Source organism: Phyllobates terribilis, unplaced genomic scaffold (assembly GCF_046119375.1).
Source record: "Phyllobates terribilis strain yellow unplaced genomic scaffold, ASM4611937v1 Scaffold_12__6_contigs__length_324123572, whole genome shotgun sequence".
Lineage (NCBI taxonomy): Eukaryota > Metazoa > Chordata > Amphibia > Anura > Dendrobatidae > Phyllobates > Phyllobates terribilis.
Genome location: NW_027362772.1, coordinates 177,232,980 through 177,257,411, shown reverse-complemented (window position 1 = coordinate 177,257,411; position 24,432 = coordinate 177,232,980). Strand labels below are relative to the sequence as shown.

The 24,432-nt window shown below is 43.8% G+C and overlaps 1 non-coding gene across 1 annotated transcript; it reads left to right on the top strand.

The window, feature by feature from the left end:
• The first annotated feature begins 17,328 nt into the window (after nucleotides 1-17,328).
• TRNAF-GAA (transfer RNA phenylalanine (anticodon GAA)) lies at nucleotides 17,329-17,401 on the top strand. Its single transcript has one exon. It is a non-coding gene; the product is annotated as a tRNA-Phe (tRNA).
• Nucleotides 17,402-24,432: the final 7,031 nt, after the last annotated feature.

The following is a 24,432-nucleotide window of genomic DNA, read 5'->3' as shown; positions in this document are numbered from 1 at the left end:
TGCAGGTAGTGCAGCAAGAAAGCACTTATGTGTCTTGCGCATCTCGGAGCCCCAAAATAATTTTCCGGGCTAGATGCAGCTAAAAATTATTATTAATTTTAAATCTGGTGGAGCTTAGTATAGATGGCTTAATAGGATCACTGCTGCACACTGCTACAAAGCCCAAATTATTTTCCAGCCAAGATACAGATAAACATGATTAGTAATTTGAAAGCTTAAAACGGTTGGTAGGGTGATTTTAACCAATCATCAAGCTTTTACTCTCCCCAGGATGACACAGGGGTAGAAAAGTCGTTTCGGATCCATTATTTTTTCATCTTTATGAACGTGAGTCTGTCTACATTATCAGTGGAGAGCCGCGTGCGCTTATCTGTCAGCACACCACCAGCAGCGCTGAACACACGTTCAGACAGAACGCTGGTTGCGGGGCATGACAAGAGAGCAAGGGTTCAGTGACACAGTCATGGCTTCAATATTTACTTGGAGATACTCCTGTACCATCGTCTCTAGGCGTTGACTATGTGTCAGACTTCTTGTCTCCTGTGGCCTTGCAAAGGATGGGCTAAAAAAGTGGTGAAATGATTCCGCAAAATTGATATTACCAGAAGATACTGTGGTTCTGTTACGGTTTGAGTGCTGAATTCTTGACGGTCCCACGGTTGGCAAGTTGGAACTGTGAGATTCACTACGTGCACCACTGGTGTTTTGTGGAAAAGCACATGCAAGATTCTGCAACAGTCTCTGCTGATACTCCTGCATGCGTGCATCCCTTTCTATGGCAGGAATAATTTCTGCAAATTTACTTTTGTACCGGGGATCTAACAGTGTGGCAACCCAGTAGTCAGGATTATTTCTAATTCTCACAATTCGAGGGTCATGTTGCAGGTAGTGCAGCAAGAAGGCACTCATGTGTGTTGCGCATCCAGGAGCACCAAGTCCCTGTTGTGTTGGTGGCGAGGTAACAATCATGCTTCCTTCCTCTGTCCTCTCCCCCCAACCTCGCACAACAGAAATGTGATCAAGGTCTCCCTCATCTGATGAGTCTTCCATCAGTTCGTCCTCCACTTCTTCCTGGGCTCCTGCACCTTCCTCACTAGTTTGGCTGCTACCATGCGCCCTGGTTAAACCATCTCCCCCACCCTCACATGCCTTCCGCCTTGGTGCTGCCGACCGTCTGGACCTTGCAGATGTTAGCCCTACCGCATACAACTCCTCCTCCTCTACTTCCTCCACCTCCTCTTGTGCCACCACCTGACTCCGAATTCTGTTTAACATGTGCTCCAGCATGTAAATCACCGGAATAGTCATGCTGAGAATGGCATCGTCAGCACTAAACATCTTCGTCGCCATTTCAAAACTGTGCAGAAGGGTACATTGGTCCCTGATCTGAGACCACTCCTCCAGCGTAATTTGCCAAACCTCTTGATCTCGTTGGCCCAGGCTATACGTCAGAACGTATTGCACCAGGGCTTGTCGGTGCTGCCACAGTCGCTGCAACATGTGCAGAGTTGAATTCCACTGGGTAGGCACATCGCATTTTAGCCGGTGAAGTGGCAGGCCCAACGACTTCTGTAGAGATGTAAGTCGCTGAGCTGCGGGATGCGAACGGCGGAAGTGAGCACACAGCGATCGTGCCCTCTGCAGAAGGCCATCTAGTCTGGGATAGTGGGCTAAAAATTGCTGGACAACCAGGTTCAACACGTGAGCCATATAAGTCACGTGTGTGACATTGTCCCGGTGAAGGGCCGCACCCAGGTTTGCAGCATTGTCGCACACGGCCTTCCCTGGTTTCAGGTCCAGTGGAGACAACCATTCATTAAATTGGTTCTCCAGACCTGACCACAACTCCTCAGCTGTGTGACTCACATTTCCCAGACATTTCAAAGTAAAAACCGCCTGATGACGTTGAGCCCTACTGCCAGCATAGTAAGGAGTTGTGCAGGATCCCTTCTGCGCAGTTAGAAAGCTTGTGGCATGACCAGACAGGCTTTGGGTGCAGGTGGAAGACCGAGAGGAGGTTGAGGAGGCAGAAGCAGTGGAGGAACTTTGACATAAAGAGGATTGACGCACAACTCGTGCGGACGGCAAGACTTGGACAGCAGCCCCTTGTCCTGCAGTCACCATAGTTACCCAGTGCCCAGTCAGCGACATGTAACGCCCCTGTCCATGCCTACTCGTCCAAGTGTCTGTGGTGAAATGCACCCTGTCACACACAGAGTTTCTCAAAGAAGCGGTGATGTTGTGTGCGACATGCTGGTGGAGCGCAGGCACACCTTTCTTTGAGAAGTAGTGCCGACTGGGCATCTGGTACTGGGGCACTGCGACGGACATAAGGTCTCAAAAATCCTCTGTGTCCACCAGGCAGAAAGGCAGCATTTCTGTAGCCAAGAGCTTGCAGATGGTGAAATTCAACCTCTTAGCTTTCTCATGGCTAGGAGGAAATGGTCTTTTACTTGTCCACATCTGAGGGACCGAGGGCTGGCTATTGTGCTTAGACGGGGTTGATAAGGGTGTCCCTGGCAAACTGCCGGTCTGTGAGGAAGATGCAGGCGGACATGTTAGGTTGCCTTGATCCAAAGGTGGTGATATCGATGTCGGACAGCGCTCAACACCAGCTGGTGTTACCACCTCCAAAGAAAATGATGACCTGCCAATCATGCTGGCTGTTGCGGGTAAAGAGGTGGCAGGTCTGTGCCCCAAAACAGGTGTGACTGCTGTCCCCCCAGTCACAGAGGATGAAGAGGCCGCGGATGCACAAGATATGGCAGACGGTGGTTGGCCCGGCCGGCTAGGCCGCATTGTAGCACACTGAGCTTCCCACTGCAACTTATGCTTCATGTCCATGTGCCGGTTCATGCATGAAGTACTCAAACTATGGATTTTTTGGACTCTACTTAGCTTTTGCTGACAAATGTTACAGATAACACGAGTTGGGTCATCTTTATCGATCTGAAAAAATGCCCAGGCTATGCAAGGCTTAGCACCCATGCGACCTGAAGAGCCACCACGACTTGTGGTGAGAGGCAGAGTTGTGTTTGAGGATGCAGTTGTTGACGTGCTTCCAGTACTACGTCTCTGTCCAGGAAGGCGCAACCTGACCTCGTCGTCACTAGCATCTTCCTCCACCTCCTCTGCTGACCTCATCTCTTGGCTGACTGTGGGTTGACAGTAAGTGGGATCTCCAACCTCATCATCATCACCCTGTGCATTATCACACCCGTCGTCCTCAGAGCAAACCTGTTCCTGCCCTGACAAAAAACTAAAGTTGTCGCTCCAATCAGGTATTTGAGTCTCATCATCGTCTTCCTCATTGTCTCCACCAACAGGAGTTACAGTTTGGGAATGAGGGTCTACATTATGGTCAGAACCTTTTGCGTCTGGTCCTGGATCCGACTCATAAAGATTCTGGGCATCAGTGCAGATCATTTCCTCGTCTGGATTCACAGAAGCGCTGGAATCGACCTCTGATTCCCAGGCTATAGTATGAGTAAACAGCTCTGCAGACTCAACCATCTGTTCTACCTCATACTCAGATGGGCAGCTGGAGTTTTGGGAGCTGTGAGGAAGCAAGTGCGATTGGGGTGACACCTTTGAGGACTGGAGTATTTGTGATGTTGAAGTTGATGTGGAGGAGAGCCCACTTAAAGGAGCACTTGATATCCGTTGAAGCACCTGCTGTTTTTGTGCCTCATCTGGAATTTGTAGCGATTGGCGTGGCCATAAGAAAGGGATCTTATTACATTGTCCGCTAAAAGAAGTAGACATTTTAGTTTGGCTGGAAGATCGTCTTTCTTCTGCAGATGTTACTGTTGCTTTAACACCTACCCCACGGACACAACCTTTTTTCCCCTTCCCAACACGCCTATTCCCCTTTCCACCAGCAGCAGGCCTTTTTCCACTCATTTTGGTGGTTAACTAATTCACAACTCTGGAGATGTTTGCACAAAAAAACAATGGATGGGAACCGAGCAGAGCTGAGTGGCCAAACTGTGGTATTAGTCCAAAACTATTGGCGGGGTTAGATGCAGAAAAAAATTATATTCAATTTGCAACCTGATGGAGGTCAGTATAGATGGACTAATAGAACAAGTCCCACACACAACTAGAAGCCCAAATATTTTTTCAGAGGTAGATGCAGAAAAAAATTTTATTCAGTTTGCAACCTGATGGAGGTCAGTATAGATGGACTAATAGAACAAGTCCTACACACAGCTAGAAGCCCAAATATTTTTTCAGAGGTAGATGCAGAAAAAAATTATATTCAATTTGCAACCTGATGGAGGTCAGTATAGATGGACTAATAGAACAAGTCCCACACACAGCTAGAAGCCCAAATATTTTTTCAGAGGTAGATGCAGAAAAAAAATATATTCAGTTTGCAACCTGATGGAGGTCAGTGTAGATGGACTAATAGAGAAAGTCCCACACACTGCTAGAAGGCCAAATATTTTTTCAGAGCTAGATGCAGACAAAATTTATTTTGAATTTGCAACCTGATGGAGTTCAGTATAGGTGGACTAATAGAACAAGTCCCACACACTGCTAGAAGGCCAAATATTTTTTCAGAGCTAGATGCAGAAAAAAATTATATTCAGTTTGCAACCTGATGGAGGTCAGTAAAGATGGACTAATAGAACAAGTCCCACACACAGCTAGAAGCCCAAATATTTTTTCAGAGGTAGATGCAGAAAAAAATTATATTCAGTTTGCAACCTGATGGAGGTCTGTATAGATGGATTAATAGAACAAGTCCCACACACAGCTAGAAGCCAAATATTTTTTCAGAGGTAGATGCAGAAAAAAAATATATTCAGTTTGCAACCTGATGGAGGTCAGTATAGATGGACTAATAGAGAAAGTCCCACACACTGCTAGAAGGCCAAATATTTTTTCAGAGCTAGATGCAGACAAAAAATTATTTTTAATTTGCAACCTGATGGAGGTCAGTATAGATGGACTAATAGAGAAAGTCCCACACACTGCTAGAAGGCCAAATATTTTTTCAGAGCTAGATGCAGATATAAATTATTTTTAATTTGCAACCTGATGGAGGTCAGTATAGATGGACTAATAGAGAAAGTCCCACACACTGTTAGAAGGCCAAATATTTTTTCAGAGCTAGATGCAGAAAAAAATTATATTCAGTTTGCAACCTGATGGAGGTCAGTATAGATGGACTAATAGAACAAGTCCCACACACAGCTAGAAGGCCAAAAATTTTTTCAGAGGTAGATGCAGATAAAAATTATTTTTAATTTGCAGCCTGATGGAGGTCAGTATAGATGGACTAATATAGAAAGTCCCACACACTGCTAGAAGGCCAAATATTTTTTCAGAGCTAGATGCAGACAAAAAATTATTTTTAATTTGCAACCTGATGGAGGTCAGTATAGATGGAATAATAGAGAAAGTCCCACACACTGCTAGAAGGCCAAATATTTTTTCAGAGCTAGATGCAGATAAAAATTATTTTTAATTTGCAACCTGATGGAGGTCAGTATAGATGGAATAATACAGAAAGTCCCACACACTGCTAGAAGGCCAAATATTTTTTCAAAGCTAGATGCAGAAAAAAATTATATTCAGTTTGCAACCTGATGGAGGTCAGTGTAGATGGACTAATAGTACAAGTCCCACACACAGCTAGAAGGCCAAATATTTTTTCAGAGTTAGATGCAGATAAAAATTATTTTTAATTTGCAGCCCGATGGATTTCAGTATAGATGGACTAATAGAGAAAGTCCCACATACTGCTAGAAGGCCAAATATTTTTCCAGCCCTAGATGCAGACAAAAAATTATTTTGAATTTGCAACCTGATGGAGGTCAGTGTAGATGGACTAATAGAGAAAGTCCCACACACTGCTAGAAGGCCAAATATTTTTTCAGAGCTAGATGCAGACAAAAAATTATTTTTAATTTGCAACCTGATGGAGGTCAGTATAGATGAACTAATAGAGAAAGTCTAACACACTGCTAGAAGGCCAAATATTTTTTCAGAGCTAGATGCAGATAAAAATTATTTTTAATTTGCAACCTGATGGAGGTCAGTATAGATGGACTAATAGAGAAATTCCCACACACTGCTAGAAGGCCAAATATTTTTTCAGAGCTAGATGCAGAAAAAAATTATATTCAGTTTGCAACCTGATGGAGGTAAGTATAGATGGACTAATAGAACAAGTCCCACACACAGCTAGAAGCCCAAATATTTTTTCAGAGGTAAATGCAGATAAAAATTATTTTTAATTTGCAACCTGATGGAGGTCAGTATAGATGGACTAATAGAGAAAGTCCTACACACTGCTAGAAGGCCAAATATTTTTTCAGAGCAAGATGCAGACAAAAAATTATTTTGAATTTGCAGCGTGATGGAGGTCAGTATAGATGGACTAATAGAACAAGTCCCACACACTGCTAGAAGGCCAAATATTTTTTCAGAGCTAGATGCAGAAAAAAATTATATTCAGTTTGCAACCTGATGGAGGTCAGTATAGATGGACTAATAGAACAAGTCCCACACACTGCTAGAAGCCCAAATATTTTTTCAGAGCTAGATGCAGAAAAAAATTATATTAAATTTGCAACCTGATGGAGGTCAGTATAGATGGACTAATAGAATGATGCTATGCCCAAAAGATTTTACTTCACTAGGTGCAGTAAAAAAATTGGTATTCTATACACAGGTGGTATATCTTGCAACACAGATAGGCTACTCCACTGACTAACACACTCTGCAATAGGCCAAAAAGGATTAGCTTTGCTAGATTCAGCCAAATGATGTGAAAAAAACTTGCACAGCACTGGCACAGACCTGCCTGGCAAAAACTGATAGGAACTGATGTAACCTAGTCCTGAAAAGGACTGCAATTACAATTAGTGTTTACTCCCACAATCTATCTATTTAAGAGCACAGACCTGCCTGATAAAAGTCATAGGAAATGCTGTAACCTAGTCCTTAAAAGGACTGCAATCACAACTATTCCCTACTCCCAAGCTATCTGTAGATTTGTGCGAAAATTGGCTTGAAATTAACAAGGTATAGCGCACACAGCAACAGCTGTGCCGTCTAACACGCAGCTGCAGCAGTGAGAAAATGGTGGCGACGGGGAAAATGGCTTGGTCTTATAGGGCAAGGACATGTGACATACACTGCCAATGACACATGCCCTTGCTTGTGTGAAAAAAAGCACTTCGCTCCGTGTGTGCGCTGCTGATAGGCTGACAGATTGCACCTCCCCACTGTAAATGCGGGAAAGAGAAAAAATAATGGAGATCTTCATTATTCCTGCAGAGATCCATCCCCTGCCCCTCCCCCCACCCCGCTGTACACTCAAACTGCGTATTAACATTAATTTTCATCATTACTGAGAAAAAATCCAGTTATGATTTTGGTGCACGAACAGTTATCGAAATAACCTCGAACAGCCGAATTTTTCTCAAATCGTTCGTGTTCGTCGAACGGCTCGAACACCGCCCAAAACAGCTTGAATTTGAGATTGGCGAACAGTTCGAGTCGAACAACGCTCATCTCTATTACTGACCTTCCTGTGTCTGATGGTTTCACTGTCATCTGGGTGGTCGTGGACCATTTTAGCAAGATGTGTCACTTGGTTCCTTTTATTAAACTGCCCTGCGCTAACACACTCGCTAATGCTTTTGTTAAGGAAATTGTTAGACTCCATGGCGTTCCCACCGACATTGTTTCTGATAGGGGACCCCAGGTTTTGACTCGCTTTTGGCATGCCTTTTGTGACAGGTTGGGAATCCATTTGTCATTTTCTTCTGGGTATCATCCTGAGTCTAATGGACAGACAGAAAGAAAGATTTTTCCAGTGATTTGGAGAGAGTTTGAACTGATGTACGTCGTAACCTTCAAGAGGCTAACAAAAAATCCAAGAAGTATTTTAATAGGAAATGTCACAAGGTTTTGTTTACTGTTGGTGACATGGTTTGGTTGTCCTCAAAGAATCTGCGGTTGAGGATTCCTTCTAAGAAATTGGGTCCGAAGTTTGTAGGGCCATTTAAGGTGCTTCAGGTAGTTAACCAGTCTGCTGTTAGGTTGGAGGTTCCCACCTCCTGGAAGATTAATCCTGTGTTTCATGTTTCCCTATTGAAAAAAGCTGATGTATCGGATAGGGATGCCACTGTCACAGTTCCTCCAGTGGTGGAGGATGGTGAATATGAAATTTCTCGCATTCTGAATTCCAGAAGGCATAGAGGCAGATTGCAGTATCTCGTCGCTTGGAAAGGTTTCGGTCCCGAGGATTACTCCTGGGTAAGAGCGGATGATGTCTCAGCTCCTAGACTTATCAGAGCGTTTTACAGGAAGTTTCCTGATAGGCCAGGGCCTGGAGGATCCTGAGGATCCTCATAGAAGCGGGGGTACTATTAGAACCCTCCTGTTAGTTTTCTTCTATTTTGTGGTCACATGACTATCTGCCTATTTATTCCAGCTCCGCCCTTCTGGCTTTGCTGGACTTCAGTGTTACTTGACTCTTAATCTAGCCAGGTGCTTTTGTACATTTCTCTATAGTTTGCTTGGTCCTTGGACTTCTAAGTACTTTTGTCTCTTTGTCTTTTGCTCCTCTACAACTTCTGCTAGGAGGTGTCCAACTTAATCCCAGTCCTTAGTTCTTGTAGGGATCCCTTCCTTATATCTATAGGTCTGCGTTCAGACTAGCCTAGGACGAAGGCAGGTCTGTTCACAAGGAACAGGTTGCCCACTGCATCATAGGGAGTCAGCTTAGTCCTATTGTAGGGACAGATTTCCTATCTTTCCTTAGCTCTTGTAGCAGATCATAACACTTGCTTCCTCACAGCTCCCAAGTCTCCAGCTGCCCGTCTGAATATGGGGTAACACCGATGGTTGAGTTTGCACAGCTGTTTACTCATACTATAGCCTGGGAAACGGAGGTCTGCTCCAGAGCTTCTGTTAATCCAGACGAGGAAATGATCTGCACTGATGCCCAGAATCTTTATGAGTCGGATACAGGACCAGATGAAGAAGGTTCTGAGCATAATGTAGACCCTCGTTCCCAAACTGTAACTCCTGTTGGTGGAGACAATGATGAAGACGATGATGAGACTCAAATACCTGATTGGAGCGACAACTTGACTTTTCGGTCAGGGCAGGAAGAGGTTGGCTCTGAGGACGACGGGTGTGAGAACACACAAGGTGATGATGACGAGGTTGGAGATCCCACTTACTGTCAACCCACAGTCAGCCAGTCGATGAAGTCTGCAGAGGAGGTGGAGGAGGATGCTATTGATGGCGAGGTTATGTTGCACCTTCCTGGACAGAGGCGGAGTACTGGAAGCACGTCAACAACTGTATCCTCAACCACAACTCTGCCTCTGACCACGAGTCGTGGTGGCTATTCAGGTCGCATGGGCTCTAAGCCTTTCATAGCCTGGGCATTTTTTCAGATCAATAAGGATGACCCAACTCGTGTCATCTGTAATATTTGTCACCAAAAGCTAAGTAGAGGCCAAAAAATCCATAGTTTGAGTACTTCATGCATGAACCGTCACATGGATATGAAGCATAACTTGCAGTGGGAAGCTCACTGTGCTACAATGCGGCCTAGCGGGCCGGGCCAACCACCGTCTGCCCCATCTTGTGCATCCGCGGCCTCTTCATCCTCTGTGACTGGGGGGACAGCAGTCACACATGTTTTTGGATGCAGACCTGCCACCTCTTTACCCCCAACAGCCAGTGTGATTGGCAGGTCATCATTTCATTTGGAAGTGGAAACACCAGCTGGTGTTGAGCGCTCTCCGACATCGAGAGCACCACCTTTAGATCAAGGCAACCTAACTTTTCCGCCTGCATCTTCCTCACACACCGGCAGTTTGCCGGTGACACCCTACTCAACCCCGTCTAAGCACAACAGCCAGCCCTCGATCCCTCACATGTGGATAAGTAAAATACCATTTCCTCCTAGCCATGACAAAGCTAAGAGGTTGAATTTCACCATCTGCAATCTGTTGGCTACAGAAATGCTGCCTTTCCGCCTGGTGGACACAGAGGATTTTCGAGACTTTATGTCCGTCGCAGTGCCCCAGTACCAGATGCCCAGTCAGCACTACTTCTCAAAGAAAGGTGTGCCTGCGCTACACCAGCATGTCGCACACAACATCACCGCTTCTTTGAGAAGCTCTGTGTGTGACAGGGTGCATTTCACCACAGACACTTGGACGAGTAGGCATGGACAGGGGCGTTACATGTCGCTGACTGGGCACTGGGTAACTATGGTGACAGCAGGACAAGGGGCTGCTGTCCAAGTCTTGCCATCCCCACGAGTTGTGCGTCAATCCTCTTTATCTCGAAGTTCCTCCACTGCTTCTGCCTCCTCAACCTCCTCTCGGTCCTCCACCTGCAGCCAAAGCCTGTCTGGTAATGCCACCCGCTTTCTATCTGTGCAGAAGGAATCCTGCACACCTCCTTACTATGCTGGCAGCAGGGCTCAAAGGCATCAGGCGGTGTTTACTTTGAAATGTCTGGATAATGTGAGTCACACAGCTGAGGAAATGTGGTCAGCTCTGGAGACCCAGTTTCATGAATGGTTGTCTCCACTGGACCTGCAACCAGGGAAGGCCGTGTGCGACAATGCTGCAAACCTGGGTTCGGCCCTTCGCCGGGGCAATGTCACACACGTGCCTTGTATGGCTCACGTGTTGAACCTGGTTGTCCAGCAATTTTTAGCCCACTATCCCCGAATAGATGGCTTTCTGCAGAGGGCACGATCGCTGTGTGCTCACTTCCGCCGTTCGAATCCCGCAGCTCAACGACTTACATCTCTACAGAAGTCGCTGGGCCTTTCATTTCACCGGCTGAAATGCGATGTGCCGACACAGTGGAATTCAACTCTTGCAGCAACAGTGGCAGCACCGACAAGCCCTGGTGCAATACGTTCAGATCAGGGACCTATGCACCCTTCTGCACAGTTTTGAAATGGCCATGAAGATGTTTAGTGCTGACGATGCCATTATCAGCATGACTATTCCGGTGATTTACATGCTGGAGCACACGTTAAACAGAATTCGGAGTTAGGTGGTGGGACAAGAGGAGGTGGAGGAAGTAGAGGAGGAGTCGTATGCGGAAGGGATAACATCTCCAAGGTCCAGATGGTCGGCAGCACCAAGGCGGCAGGCAAGGGAGGGTGGGGGAGAGGGATTAACCAGGGCGCATGGTAGAGCCAAACTGTTGAGGAAGGTGCAGGACCCGAGGAAGAAGTGGAGGACAAACTGGCGATGGGCATGGAAGACTAATCAGATGAGGTAGACCCTTATCACATTTCTATTGTGCGAGGTTGGTGGTCGAGGGCAGAGGAAGGAAGCATGATTCTTACCTTGCTACCAACACAACAAGGACATGGTCCTCCTGGATGCGCAAGACACATGAGTGCCTTCTTGCTGCACTACCTGCAACATGACTCTCTGATTGTTAGAATTCGAAGTAATCCCGACTACTGGTTTGCCACACTCTTAGATCCCCGGTACAAAAGTAAGTTTGCCGAAATAATTCCTGCCATATAAAGGGATTCACGCATGCAGGAGTATCAGCAGAGGCTGTTGCAGAATCTTACATGTGCTTTTCCACAAAACACCAGTGGTGCACATACTGAATATCACAGTTCTAACTTGCCAGCCGTGGGACTGTCAAGTCTTCATCACTCAAACCGTAACAGTAACACAGTATCTGCTGGTAACAGTAATTTTGTGGAATCGTTTCACCACTTTTTTAGACCATCCTTTGCAAGGCCACAGGAGACAAGAATTCTGACACATAGTCAATGCCTAGAGAGGATGGTACAGGAGTATCTCCAAGTGAATATCGAAGCCATGACTGTGTCACTGGACCCTTGCTCATTTTGGGCTTCTAATATGGAAAAATGTCCGGAGCTCGCCACTTACGCCTTGGAGATCTTGTCATGCCCTGCAGCCAGCGTTCTCTCTTAACGTGTGTTCAGCACTGCTGGTGGTGTGCTGACAGATAAGCACACGCGGCTGTCCACTGAGAATGTAGACAGACTCACATTCATAAAGATGAAGAAATCATGGATCCGCAAGGACTTTTCTACCCTTGTGTCATCCTGGGGAGACTAAAAGCTTGAGGATTTGGTAAAATCACCTCACCAACCCTTTTAAGCAACTCTGCGGCAATTGATGCCACTTAAGAGTTGTCTGTGCCACAATTTTTGGAAAAAATGGAGACTCTTTTTGGAGTCCCCTTGCTGTGTTTTACGAGACGTTGGCATCATCAATTCCAGGTGGGTTGGGTCGCTCCCCCCCACTTTTAACCATAAGAAACTACATACACTATGGCTTGGGGTAACACAGATGGTTGAGTCTGAAGAGCTGTTTACTCAGAGGTCTGCTCCAAAGCTTCAGTGTCTGCTAGTCAGTGTAGTAGCCCAGCTCTGAAGCAAGCTACACCGCCTGTGTATCTAATAAGAATTTTTAACTGCATCTAGCCTAGGCAGACTGTGGGGACCCCCAACCAAACCCAGATGCTCAGCCCCCCTAACATCCCCCTTTCCTTGACAATACAATAATGTAACTCTTACAACTGGATGGGTGAGGATCGGTCACAGCTTTATTAACTCTTTATACTCATTACATTAGAAAGGCATTTTATTTCTAAAATAATTCAGCTTGTTGCAGCATGCCCTCTGTCTCCACACCGGCAAGATGGCCAACAAGTGTAACTCTCCAACATGTCCTTTCTATTTCCAGGCCACGGAGGATCCTGCATACTTGTATGCAGGACTCTGACCCCCATCCACCACTCTTAACGCTTGTTCCACTCCGTCCTAGAGTCCTGACAGGAATATGTCCATTCCAATATCCATTAAGTGAACACTGTCGGACTGTATGAGGCCTGCTTTATCTCCTTCCAGTTGTCGGTGTCGTATCACTACACCGCCTCTGTCTCTTCTAAATTTTGCCATCCGAATATTTATTACCCGCCTTGTCTGTTCGATGGCCGTGATGTCTCGCGCACCTTGCCATACCGCTATCGGCACAATCTCTAACCATACTATAGTTAGTTTTGTGAAATATTCTCTGAAGCGCTCATTGTCTAGTTTCATTATTGCCATTAGTTATGCGCTCTTGTGATGACCTAGGTCGTTTCCCCCGGCCTGTATAACTAAGATGACCGGACCTCTTGCCTCTCTCCCTACCTTGATTACCTCCATTAGTACCTGTGGCAATTGCAGGCCTCTAATACCTCTCCAGTTGAAATATGTGTTATGAAACTCTAATTTCCTCCCGCCTGGTCGGACTTTTGCCCTTTTTTCTGCCCAATATATATACGAGTGGCCTATCACCCACACTGTTGGCTTAGCGTCACCTGTAAAAGAAACAAACCACGTTAGGATAACAAGTCCGGTCTTATGTATCTCACCAAACACGTGGATCGCCATCTCCCTATACTCTGAACTTCCGTTTCTGACAGTCCTGCTCTTGCTGCTTCCGTGGCCGCGCCTATGCGGAATGAGTGTGTCCCGTAATCTTTGGGGTGGTTCCCTGCCGATATCAGGCATTTACTAAATATAGCTTGGAACTGGTATCTTGATAATGGCATTCCATCAATGTGTGATAGGAAGAAATTACTTTGTGATATGATGGTTATATACGTTTTTACTATAGTTACCCGACTCATTGTACCGTTTGTGGGTTGTAGAAGTACCCAAGTGCCCCTGGAACCGTTTTCGATTGGCGTATGCGTAGACCTATTGCATTATTGGCTATGACTACGTCCTGGTGTAATAAGCCTCCACTGGTGATAATTTTGGATTGAGGGACTAATTCGCTTATGCATAGCGCCCCGAAGAAGGCGATCGCAAATGTAGTAGACAGTAGAGTTGCTTCAAATTGTGAGTGGCATGTTAATGGTGTTAGGGATGTGATGTGAGAAATCAGTTTTAGTGACACGGGACGGAACGTCTACATTCCTGACTTGGCTGACCCGTTTTCCACCCTTTTATGGATTGTCTGATGATGAATCTCTTTGTCACATCTCCCCAATTCAGTAGTTGGAAGTGAAATGCTACTCCGGTCAGACACCGCTGCGCTGAGAGCCACTGATATGCCCCTCATCATTAGCTGGTGGAGAAATTCTATGGTGACTTGTAATCTGGCTTGTTCACATTGGTCAACCCGTCTGCCTGCTACTAGTCGTGTCCACTCTTCCCATGCCTTACCGTATGCTTGCCACGTCGACGGGGCAACTGACGCTCTGATTAATGGCATCAACTATTCACCACTAGATCCCATAGGGAGGGTGGTCAACTGTTGCCCGATGGGTGGGCGTTGGGGAGGAGCTCTGTGAAAATCTGCCAATTGAATTATGATAAAGCATTAGCAGCAGCTTTAGACCCCTCAGCATCGTGGCTAGCGCGGACCCATACATTGTGTTTTAGGCACAGGAATGCTAGGCAGCGTAGTAGGCCTAGCACTGGCAGAGACGATGATGCCATCTTATTAATGCAGTGCGCTAGGCTGGTGTTTTTTGTTATGAAGCGTATATTTTTGTTAGCCAGGCGCGCGCCCCATATTTCTATTGCTACCACTATTGGGAAGAAAAATTATTTTCCGAGCTAGATGCAGCTAAAAATTATTAATTTCAAAGCTGGTGGAGCTTGGTATAGATGGCCTAATACAATGAGTACCACACACTACTACTATGCCCAAAATTATTTTCCGGGATAGATGCAGCTCAAAATTATTAGCAATTTGAAAGCTGGTGGAGCTTAGTATATATGGCCTAATAGAATGAGTACCACACACTGCTAATATACCCAAAATTATTTTACAGGCAAGATGCAGCTAAAAATGATTATTCATTTCAAAGCTGGTGGAGCTTGGTATAGATGGCCTAATACAATGAGTACCACACACTGCTACTATGCCCAAAATTATTTTCCGGGCTAGATGCAGCTAAAAATTATTATTAATTTCAAAGCTGGTGGAGCTTGGTATAGATGGCCTAATACAATGAGTACCACACACTGCTACTATGCACAAAATTATTTTCCGGGCTAGATGCAGCTAAAAATTATTATTAATTTCAAAGCTGGTGGAGCTTAGTATAGATGGCCTAATACAATGAGTACCACACACTGCTACAGGCCCAAAATTATTTTCCAGGCAAGATGCAGCTAAAAATTATTAGTAATTTGAAAGCTGGTGGAGCTTCGTATAGATGGCCTAATAAAATGAGTACCACGCACTGCTACTATGCCCAAAATTATTTTCCAGGCAAGATGCAGCTAAAAATTATTAGTAATTTGAAAGCTGGTGGAGCTTAGTATAGATGGCCTAATAGAATGAGTACCACACACTGCTAATATGCCCAAAATTATTTTATAGGCAAGATGCAGCTAAAAATCATTAGTAATTTGAAAGCTGGTGGAGCTTAGTATAGATGGCCTAATAGAATGAGTACCACACACTGCTAATATGCCCAGTAGGTTTTACTTGGCTAGGTGCAGTAAAAAAATTGTATTACGTACACAGGTGGTGTAGCTTGCAACATTGATAGGCTACTCCACTGACTAACACACACTGCAAGAGGCCCAAAAGGATTTGCTTAGCTAGATTTAGCCAAATGCTGTGAAAAACACTTGCACAGCACTAAAACAGACCTGCCTGGCAATAAGTGATAGGAACTGATGTAACCTAGCCCTCAAAAGGGCTGCAATTACAACTAGTCACTACTCCCAACCTATCTGTCTATTTAAGAGCACAGACCTGCCTGCTAAAAGTCGTAGGAAATGCTGTAACCTAGCCCTCAAAAGGGTTGCAATTAGAACTAGTCCCTACTCCCAAGCTAGCTGTCTATTTCAGATAAAATTCGCTTGCAATTCACACAGTTATACGGTATAGCGCGCACACAGCAGCAGCGGTGCCGTCTAACACTCAGCTGCAGCAGTGAGAAAATGGTGGCGACGGGGAAAATGGCTGGATCTTATAGGGCAAGGACATGTGACATACACAGCCGATGACACATGCCCTTGCTTGTGTGAAAAAAAGCAGTTCGCTCTGTGTGTGCGCTGCTGAAAGGCTGACAGACTGCACCTCCCCACTGTAAATGCGGGAAAGAGAAAAAAAAATGGAGATCTTCATAATTTCTGCAGAGATCCATCTCCTGCCCCTCCCCCCACCCCGATGTACACTCAAACTGTGTATTAACATTGATTTTCAGCATTACTGTGAAAAAATCCAGTTACGATTTTAGTGCACGAACAGTTATCGAACATAACCTCGAACAGCCGGATTTTTTTCAAATCGTTCGTGTTCGTCGAACGGCTCGAACACCGCCCAAAACAGCTCGAATTTGAGACTGGCGAACAGTTCGATTCGAACACCGCTCATCTCTAATTAGCATTTTCTTTCAAGAAATTGTACAGCTTCACTCCTGTTACTGATCAGTTGGGGTTCCGCTCTATTGGCGGTAATCTCAAATCGAAAACTAAAAGTGATGGGCCTTAGCAAAACCAATTCTCAACGTTGGCACTTTGTCAGTATTCCTGGGGATCCTTGAGGCAAATCTTAAATGTCCTGAATTTGTGCTTTCACAAAAGACTTCTGGGAACATCAAATAGTTTCTTTGTGCATATGTTAGTTGTTGTTTTGGCACCAGAAAAATACTGTGGATAGGAAAATGGGAGGGACTATTTCATCTCTATGTGTTCTCTGTCCCTATTAGGGCGGAGAGTGAACCTCCTAAGGTGCTGTCGTGGAAGATTCCTAGAAACCGAATTACCAGTAAGTCTAATTTCAGATTTTTTTACCTCAGGCATCAATAGACTATAAATATACTTAATAAACAAAAGCTAAAAGAGCAGATGAACATAGTTTAACAAGTCTGAAATGCGCATGTGATACTGATTTCAAAGTTTCACCACATTTTGGGACAAATGTTTTCACTTGCAACATTAACAATCAGTAGAATATTTTCTCTAAATTTGCATCTCCTTTCTTCACTCCAATTGTTTGCACCTAAGAAAAAATAAAGCTTGATGCAACATTATGCTTACAAATTGTGTTTTATGCTCAATCATCACCTGTCCTACAGAGACACAGTCAGAATTGCCCTGGTGAATGGAGTAAAATTGAAAATATAAAAAAAAATGGCAGAATTGCTGTTTTTTTCTATTCATTCACAAAGAGTGAATGAAAGTTCTTAAATATGTACTGCAAAATAGCGGGACTTTCAAATATAGATCATCTTGCAAAAACAAGTCCAAGTAAAAATAAATACATCCAGTTGTGACATCTACAGTGTGTTGAACATTACTCAAACTAGATGTGTCCTGCCGAAATAGCTCAGTTGGGAGAGCGTTAGACTGAAGATCTAAAGGTCCCTGGTTCAATCCTGGGTTTCAGCAAAAGTCTTTTTCTTCACCCATTAAATTTTAAGCAGAAAATAAACAAAGCATATGGACTGACTGTTTACAGAGAATGTAAAAGTCCTAATCATTATAACTATCTACAGGAAATAAAATGATACAAACTTGAGAACTGAACACTTTTATCTTTTGAGGAAAATAATATTTTTTGTAATTTTTCCTTCATTCTGGACGTCATCACTTTGTTTTATTTTAGTTTGACTTATCTGTATGAAGATTTAAAGGAAACCTGATAGCTAATACGGGCAGCATGTATCAGACACTAGCTGAATGATTTCAGTCATGTATGTTTGACTATGAATCGCTGTGGCATTAATGAGACAAATATGCTTCAAAAATATGCCAGGAACAAAGCTGTTTGGGGAAAAAGTCAGGAAGGCTAAAAACACAAACCCCAACTCAAGACATCATCTTTCATTCTAAAAATAAGGGGTTTCCACGTTAATGGTAAGACAAAGAATCCACAGATTTGGCATTTCTCTAGCAAGGAGAGCCCCCTTAAAATGTATGGGGTGCTTGTCTCCATAACCGCAAGCTGGGCACTAAACTGGCTTATTTGCAATTCTGGATGTTGCAGAGTGAAAACACCTGTTGTACAAAAATAGTAATTGCCGGTGTTGATGAATTCATTGTGAGGATTAATTTATAAAATGGGATCACTTTGGTGGGGTTTCTGCTGTTTTGGTACTTTTGGAACTCCGCAAAATTCACCCGCAAAATATTCTTGCAAAATCTGCGTTCCCAAAACCCAAATAGCGCTCTTACTTTCAAAGCCCTGCTGTGTGACCAAACAGTAGTTTCTGAAGACATGTGGGGCATCACCGCATTTCAATGAAATTGTGCAACTTTAGATATTTTCACAAGAAAAACTAAATACATATTGACCTAAATTTACCATTAATATAAAGTACAATGTGTTACAAAATAACACTATCAGAATCACGGGGATATGTTAAGCATTCCAGTGTTATTGCCAAATAAAGTGATACATGTCAAATTTAAAAAACGGTGCTTGGTCATGAATAGAGATGAGCGGTGTTCGAATCGAACTGTTCGCCAATCTCAAATTCGAGCTGTTTTGGGCGGTGTTCGAGCCGTTCGGCGAACACGAACGATTTGAAAAAAATTTGGCTGTTCGAGGTTATGTTCGATAACTGTTAGTGCACCAAAATCATAACTGGATTTTTTCTCAGTAATGCTGAAAATAAATGTTAATACGCAGTTTGAGTGTACAGCGGGGCAGGGGATGGATCTCTGCAGAAATAATGAAGATCTCTTTTTTTTTCTCTTTCCCGCATTTACAGTGGGGAGGTGCAATCTGTCAGCCTATCAGTAGCGCACACACAGAGCGAACTGCTTTTTTTCACACAAGCTAGGCATGTGTCATTGGTAGTGTATGTCACATGAACTTGCCCTATAAGACCCAGCCATTTTAAACGTAGCCACCATTTTCTCACTGCTGCAGTTGCGTGTTAGACGGCACCGCTGTTGCTGTGTGAGCTATACTTTCAGTGTTAATTTCAAGCCAATTTTCGCACAAATCTACAGATAGCTTGGGAGTAGGCAATAGTTGTGATTGCATTCCTTTTGTGGACTAGGTTACATCATTTCCTGCGACTTTTATCAGGCAGGTCTGTGCCAGTGCTGTGCAAGTTTTTTTCACATCATTTGGCTAAATCTAGCTAAGCAAATCCTTTTTGGCCTATTGCAGTGTGTGTTAGTCAGTGAAGTAGCCTATCTGTGTTGCAAGCTACACCACCTGTGTATAGAATACAAATTTTTTCAATGCAGCTAGGCAACTAAAACCTTTTGGGCATAGCATTATTCTATTAGGCCATCTATACTAACTTCCACCAGGTTGCAAATTAAAAATAATTTCTATCTGCATCTAGCTCTGAAAAAATATTTGGGCTTGTAGCAGTGTGTGGGACTTGTTCTATTAGTCCATCTATACTAACCTCCACCAAGTTGCAAATTAAAATATTTTTTATCTGCATCTAGCGCTGAAGAAATATTTGGGCTTGTAGCAGTGTGGGGGACTTGGTCTATTAGTCCATCTATACTAACCTCCACCAGGTTGCAAATTCAAATATTTTTTTATCAGCATCTAGCTTTGAAAAAATATTTGGGCTTGTAGCAGTGTGTAGGAATTGGTCTATTAGTCCATCTATACTAACGTCCACCAGGTTGCAAATGAAAAATAATTTTTATCTGCATCTAGCTCTGAAAAAATATTTGGGCTTGTAGCAGTGTGTGGGACTTGGTCTATTAGTCCATTTATACTAACCTCCACCAGGTTGCAAATTAAAAATAAGTTTTATCTGCATTTAGCTCTGAAAAAATATTTGGGCTTGTAGCAGTGTGTGGGACATGATCTATTAGTCCATCTATACTAACCTCCACCAGGTTGCAATTTAAAAATAATTTTTATCTGCATCTAGCTCTGAAAAAAAATGGTGGCTTGTAGCAGTGTGTGGGACTTGGTCTATTAGTCCATGTATACTAACCTCCACCAGGTTGCAAATTAAAAATAATTTTTATCTGCATCTAGCTCTGAAAAAATATTTGGGCTTGTAGCAGTGTGTGGGACTTGGTCTATTAGTCCATCAATACTAACCTCCACCAGGTTGCAAATTAAAAATAATTTTTATCTGCATCTAGCTCTGAAAAAATATTTGGGCTTGTAGCAGTGTGTGGGACTTGTTCTATTAGTCCATATATACTAACCTCCACAAGGTTGCAAATTAAAAATAATTTTTATCTGCATCTAGCTCTGAAAAAATATTTGGGCGTGTAGCAGTGTGTGGGACTTGGTCTACTAGTCCATCTATACTAACCTCCACCAGGTTGCAAATTAAAAATAATTTTTATCTGCATCTAGCTCTGAAAAAATACAGTTATATGAAAACGTTTGGGCACCCCTATAAATCTTAAGCCTAATGTTTTTTATAAATTTGTGTTTTTGCAGCAGCTATTTCAGTTTGATATATGTAATAACTGTTGGACACAGTAATGTTTCTGCCTTGAAATGAGGTTTATTGTACTAACAGAAAATGTGCAATCTGCATTCAAACAAAATTTGACAGCTGCATAAGTATATGCACCTCACCAGAAAAGTGACATTAATATTTAATAGATCCTCCTTTTGCAAAAATAACAGCCTCTAATCGCTTCCTGTAGCTTTTAATGAGTTCCTGGATCCTGGATGAAGGTATTTTTGACCATTCCTCTTTACAAAACAATTCCAGTTCAGTTAAGTTTGATGGTCACCGAGCATGGACAGCCCTCTTCAAATGATCCCACAGATGTTCAATGATATTCAGGTCTGGGGACTGGGATGGCCATTCCAGAACATTGTAATTGTTCCTCTGCATGAATGCCTGAGTAGATTTGGAGCGGTGTTTTGGATCATTGTCTTGCTGAAAGATCCATCCCCTGCGTAACTTCAACTTAATTATTGATTCTTGAACATTATTGTCAAGAATCTGCTGATACTGAGTGGAATCCATGCGTCCCTCAACTTTAACAAGATTCCCGGTGCCGGCATTGGCCACACAGCCCCAAAGCATGATGGAACCTCCACCAAATTTTACTGTGGGTAGCAAGTGTTTTTCTTGGAATGCTGTGTTTTTTTGCCGCCATGCATAACGCCTTTTTGTATGACCAAACAACTCAACCTTGGTTTCATCAATCCACAGGACCTTCTTCAAAAAAGAAATTGGCTTCTCCAAATATGCTTTTGCATACCTCAGCCGACTCTGTTTGTGGCGTGCTTGCAGAAACGGCTTCTTTCGCATCACTCTCCCATACAGCTTCTCCTTGTGCAAAGTGCGTTGTATAGTTGACCGATGCACAATGACACCATCTTCAGCAAGTTGATGCTGCAGCTCTCTGGAGGTGGTCTGAGGATTGTCCTTGACTGATCTCACCATTCTTCTTCTCTGCCTTTCTGATATTATTCTTGGCCTGCCAGTTCTGGCCTTAACAAGAACTGTCCCTGTGTTCTTCCATTTCCTTACTATGTTCCTCACAGTGGAAAATGTCAGGTTTAATCTCTGAGACAGTTTTTTGTATCCTTCCCCTGAACAACTATGTTGAATAATCTTTGTTTTCAGATCATTTGACAGTTGTTTTGAGGAGCCCATGATGCCACTCTTCAGAGGAGATTCAAACAGGAGAGCAACTTGCAAGTGGCCACTTTAAGTAGCTTTTCTCATGATTGCATACACCTGGCTATGAAGTTCAAAGCTCAATGAGGTTACAAAACCAAAAAAAAGTGCTTTAGTACGTCAGTAAAAAGAAGGTAGGAGTATTTAAAACAAGAAAATGATAAGGGTGCCCATACTTATTCACATGTCAAATTTTGTTTGAATGCAGATTGCACATTTTCTGTTAGAACAATAAACCTCATTTCAAGGCAGAAACATTACTGTGTCCAACAGTTATTACATATATCAAACTGAAATAGCTGTTGCAAAAACACCAATTTTTAAAAAACATTAAGCTTAAGATTGATAGGGGTGCCCAAACTTTTTCATATAACTGTATTTGGGCTTGTAGCAGTGTGTTGTACTCATTGTATTAGGCCATCTATACCAAGCTCCACCAGCTTTGAAATTAATAATAATTTTTAGCTGCATCTAGCCCTGAAAATAATTTTTCTTCCCAATAATGGTAGCAATAGAAATATGGGGTGCGTGCCTGGCTAACAAAGATATACGCTTCATAACAAAAAACACCAGCCTAGCACACTGCATTAAGATAGCATCATCGTCTCTCCCAGTGCTAGGCCTACTACGCCGGCTAGCATTCCTGTGCCTAAAATACAATGTATGGGTCCGAGCTTGCCACGATACTGAGGGGTCTAAAGCTGCTGCTAACGCTTTATCACAATTCAATTGGCAGATTTTCACAGAGCTCCTCCCCAATGCCCACCCATCGGGCAACAGTTGGGCACCCTCCCTATGGGATCTAGTGGCGAAGAGTTGATGCCTTTAATGAGAGCGTCAGTTGCCCCGTCGACGTGGCAAGCATATGGTAAGGCATGGGAAGAGTGGACACGACTAGTAGCAGGCAGACGGGTTGACCAATGTGAACAAGCCAGATCACAAGTCACCATAGAATTTCTCCACCAGCTAATGATGAGGGGCATATCAGTGGCTCTCAGCACAGCGGTGTCTGACCGGAGTAGCATTTCACTTCCAACTACTGAATTGGGGAGATGTGACAAAGAGATTCATCATCAGACAATCCATAAAAGGGTGGAAAAGGGGTCAGCCAAGTCAGGGGTGTAGACGTCCCGTCCCGTGTCACTAAAACTGATTTCTCACATCATATCCCTAACACCATTAACATGCCACTCACAATTTGAAGCAACACTACTGTCTACTGCATTTGCGATCGCCTTCTTCAGGGCATTATGCATAAGCGAATTAGTCCCTCAATCCAAAATTACCACCAGTGGAGCCTTATTACACCAGGACGTAGTCATAGCCAATAATGTAATACGTCTACGCATACGCCAATCGAAAACGGTTCCAGCGAGCAGGCGCAATTGGGTACTTCTACAACCCACAAACGGTACACTGAGTCGGGTAACAATAGTAAAAACATGTATAACCATCAGATCACAAAGTAATTTCTTCCTATCACACATTGATGGAACTCCATTATCAAGATACCAGTTCCAAGCTATATTTAATAAATGCATAACATCGTCAGGGAACCACCCCAAAGATTATGGGACACACTCATTCCGCATAGGCGCGGCGATGGAAGCAGCAAGAGCAGGACTGTCATAAATGGAAGTTCAGAGGATAGGGAGATGGCGAACCACGTGGTTGGCGAGATACATAAGACGGGACTTGTTATCCTAACGTGGTTTGTTTCTTTTACAGGTGACGCTAAGCCAACAGTGTGGGTGATAGGCTATGGCCACAGGTACTAATGGAGGTAATCAAGGTAGGGAGAGAGGCAAGAGGTCTGGTCATCTTAGTTATACAAGCCGGGGGAAACAACCTAGGTCATCACAAGAGCGCATAACTAATGGCAATAATGAAACAAGACACTCAGTGCTTCAGAGAATTTTTCACAAAACTAACTATAGTATGGTCAGAGATTGTGCAGATAGCGGTATGGCAAGGTGCGAGAGACATCTCGGTCATCTAACGGACAAGGCGAGAAATAAATATTCGGATGGCAAAATTTAGAAGAGACAGAAGCGGTGTAGTGATACAACACTGACAACTGGAAGAAGATAAAGCAGGACTCCTACGGCCCGATGGTGTTCACTTAATGGATATTGGACTGGACATATTCCTGTCTGGACTCCAGGACGGAATGGAACAAGCGTTAAGAGTAGTGTTGAGCGACCCCCGTAGTGTTCGAGTTCGGTTTCTTTCGTCGAACACCCGTATGTTCGACGAACTGTTCGTCGAACTGTTCGACGAACACCTTTGAACACCGTTAAAACCAATGGCAGGCAAACAAAAACACATAGCAACACATAGAAAACACATAGAAAACAATTCAAAGGTGTCCAAAAGCTGACAAACTGCTCAGAAGACACAACTAACACATGTAAAAGTGACAAGTACATATAGTCATGCGAAAAGAAAAGAGGTGGAGGAGTAATAGGAGGGGGAGACACAGATATAGGCATGTCATGCCCTTCTAAAACCAAAATAGTGCGAAGTCGACACGGCCAGTCCGTTCCTGCCCATGCGACCTCCGTGTCGCCGGGTTTGAGCCAGAGCTGCGGTAAACCCTGATGGGCAGACCCCCTCTCCCAATTCTGGTGCCTGTCCGCTGGTGGGTCAAGCGAGCCCCCCTGCGGTGGAGGCAGGTCTAAGCTTTTTCATTTAAATTGTCTCTATAATTTGAATGAGTACACTTTAAATCCTTTTACAAGGATCTATTGGAGGGCAAGTCTGAAGCCTGTAGCTGCGGGAATTCCAGCTCCAGTAGCGTCCACTAAAGCTGCTGCAGTTGAAAAGCATTTATAAGGATTG